Raw genomic sequence first — 2500 nt, 5'->3', positions numbered from 1 at the left:
AATGTTATGGCAGTATAAAATTACCTACTGCACTTGTTTTTCCCAGGTGGTCTCCCATCAAAGTACTGACCAGACCCAACACTGCATAGCTTCCAAGATCAGACGAGATTGGGCATGTCCAGTGTGGATTGGCTGTAGGTGCTCAAAAGCATTAACTTTAGACCTCTATTACTTCTTAACTCAAGGAAATTCATTGACAAGTTGAAAAAATTAAATGTAAAATGTAATAGAAAAGAATGTTATGGCAGTATAAAATTACCTACAGCACCTGGTATTCCCAGGTGGTCTCCCATCAAAGTACTAACCAGGCCCAACACTGCATAGCTTCCAAGATCAGATGAGATTGGGCATGTCCAGTGTGGTTTGGCTTTAGGTGCTCAAAAACATTAACTTTAGACATCTTTTACTTCTTAACTCAAGTAAATTCATTGATAAGTTGAAAAAATTAAATGTAAAATGTAATAGAAAAGAATGTTATGGCAGTATAAAATTAAATACAGCACCTGGTATTCCCAGGTGGTCTCCCATTCAAGTACTAACCAGGCCCAACACTGCATAGCTTCCAAGATCAGATGAGATTGGGCATGTCCAGTGTGGTTTGGCTTTAGGTGCTCAAAAACATTAACTTTAGACATCTTTTACTTCTTAACTCAAGTAAATTCATTGATAAGTTGAAAAAATTTAATGTAAAATTTAATAGAAAAGAATGTTATGGCAGTATAAAATTACCTACAGCACCTGGTATTCCCAGGTGGTCTCCCATTCAAGTACTAACCAGGCCCAACACTGCATAGCTTCCAAGATCAGATGAGATTGGGCATGTCCAGTGTGGTTTGGCTGTAGGCACTAAAAAACATTAACTTTAGACCTCTTTTACTTCTTATCTCAAGTAAATTCATTGATAAATTGAAAAAATTTAATGTAAAATGTACTAGAAAAGAAAGTTATGGCTATATAAAATTACCTACAGCACCTGGTATTCCCAGGTGGTCTCCCGTCCAAGTACTAACCAGGCCCAACACTGCATAGCCTCCAAGAGCAGACGAGATTGGGCATGTCCAGTGTGGTTTGGCTGTAGGTGCTCAAAAACATTAACTTTAGACCTCTTTTACTTCTTAACTCAAGTAAATTCAATGATAAGTTGAAAAATTAAATGTAAAATGTAATAGAAAAGAATGTTATGGCAGTATAAAATTACCTACAGCTCATGGTATTCCCAGGTGGTCTCCCATCCAAGTACTAACCAGGCCCAACACTGCATAGCTTCCAAGATCAGACGAGATTGGGCATGTCCACTGTGGTTTGGCTGTAGGTGCTCAAAAACATTAACTTTAGACCTCTATTACTTATTAACTCAAGTAAATTCATTGATAAGTTGAAAAAATTAAATGTAAAATGTAATAGAAAAGACTGTTATGGCAGTATAAAATTACCTACAGCAACTGGTATTCCCAGGTGTTCTCCCATCCAAGTACTAACCAGGCCCAACACTGCATAGCTTCCAAGATCAGACGAGATTGGGCATGTCCTGTGTGGTTTGACTGTAGGTGCTCAAAAACATTAACTTTAGACATCTTTTACTTCTTAACTCAAGTAAATTCATTGATAAGTTGAAAAAATTTAATGTAAAATTTAATAGAAAAGAATGTTATGGCAGTATAAAATTACCTACAGCACCTGGTATTCCCAGGTGGTCTCCCATTCAAGTACTAACCAGGCCCAACACTGCATAGCTTCCAAGATCAGACGAGATTGGGCATGTCCAGTGTGATTTGGCTGTAGGCACTAAAAAACATTAACTTTAGACCTCTTTTACTTCTTAACTCAAGTAAATTCATTGATAAGTTGAAAAATATAATGTAAAATGTAATAGAAAAGAAAGTTATGGCTATATAAAATTACCTACAGCACCTGGTATTCCCAGGTGGTCTCCCGTCCAAGTACTAACCAGGCCCAACACTGCATAGCCTCCAAGAGCAGACGAGATTGGGCATGTCCAGTGTGGTTTGGCTGTAGGTGCTCAAAAACATTAACTTTAGACCTCTTTTACTTCTTAACTCAAGTAAATTCAATGATAAGTTGAAAAATTAAATGTAAAATGTAATAGAAAAGAATGTTATGGCAGTATAAAATTAGCTACAACTCATGGTATTCCCAGGTGGTCTCCCATCCAAGTACTAACCAGGCCCAACACTGCATAGCTTCCAAGATCAGACGAGATTGGGCATGTCCACTGTGGTTTGGCTGTAGGTGCTCAAAAACATTAACTTTAGACCTCTATTACTTCTTAACTCAAGTAAATTCATTGATAAGTTGAAAAAATAAAATGTAAAATGTAATAGAAAAGACTGCTATGGCAGTATAAAATTACCTACAGCAACTGGTATTCCCAGGTGTTCTCCCATCCAAGTACTAACCAGGCCCAACACTGCATAGCTTCCAAGATCAGACGAGATTGGGCATGTCCTGTGTGGTTTGACTGTAAGGTGCTCAAAAACAT

General features: G+C 37.6%; 11 pseudogenes; all 11 read right to left on the bottom strand.

Annotated features, from left to right (window-relative positions):
- Positions 1 to 21: 21 nt before the first annotated feature.
- Positions 22 to 140, bottom strand: LOC148498487 (5S ribosomal RNA; annotated as a pseudogene).
- A 116-nt stretch (positions 141 to 256) lies between these two features.
- On the bottom strand, positions 257 to 375 carry LOC148498486 (5S ribosomal RNA; annotated as a pseudogene).
- Positions 376 to 491: 116 nt separating this feature from the next.
- LOC148498485 (5S ribosomal RNA) lies at positions 492 to 610 on the bottom strand (annotated as a pseudogene).
- Positions 611 to 726: 116 nt separating this feature from the next.
- Positions 727 to 845, bottom strand: LOC148498484 (5S ribosomal RNA; annotated as a pseudogene).
- Positions 846 to 961: 116 nt separating this feature from the next.
- Positions 962 to 1080, bottom strand: LOC148498483 (5S ribosomal RNA; annotated as a pseudogene).
- Positions 1081 to 1195: 115 nt separating this feature from the next.
- On the bottom strand, positions 1196 to 1314 carry LOC148498482 (5S ribosomal RNA; annotated as a pseudogene).
- Positions 1315 to 1430: 116 nt separating this feature from the next.
- Positions 1431 to 1549, bottom strand: LOC148498481 (5S ribosomal RNA; annotated as a pseudogene).
- A 116-nt stretch (positions 1550 to 1665) lies between these two features.
- On the bottom strand, positions 1666 to 1784 carry LOC148498480 (5S ribosomal RNA; annotated as a pseudogene).
- Positions 1785 to 1899: 115 nt separating this feature from the next.
- LOC148498479 (5S ribosomal RNA) lies at positions 1900 to 2018 on the bottom strand (annotated as a pseudogene).
- Positions 2019 to 2133: 115 nt separating this feature from the next.
- Positions 2134 to 2252, bottom strand: LOC148498478 (5S ribosomal RNA; annotated as a pseudogene).
- Positions 2253 to 2368: 116 nt separating this feature from the next.
- Positions 2369 to 2487, bottom strand: LOC148498477 (5S ribosomal RNA; annotated as a pseudogene).
- Positions 2488 to 2500: the final 13 nt, after the last annotated feature.

This window comes from Taudactylus pleione, unplaced genomic scaffold, assembly GCF_031769625.1.
Source record: "Taudactylus pleione unplaced genomic scaffold, aTauple2 ptg000550l, whole genome shotgun sequence".
Taxonomy (NCBI): Eukaryota; Metazoa; Chordata; class Amphibia; order Anura; family Myobatrachidae; genus Taudactylus; species Taudactylus pleione.
Note: the sequence above shows the minus strand (reverse complement) of the source record. Positions and strands in the feature narration are given on the sequence as shown.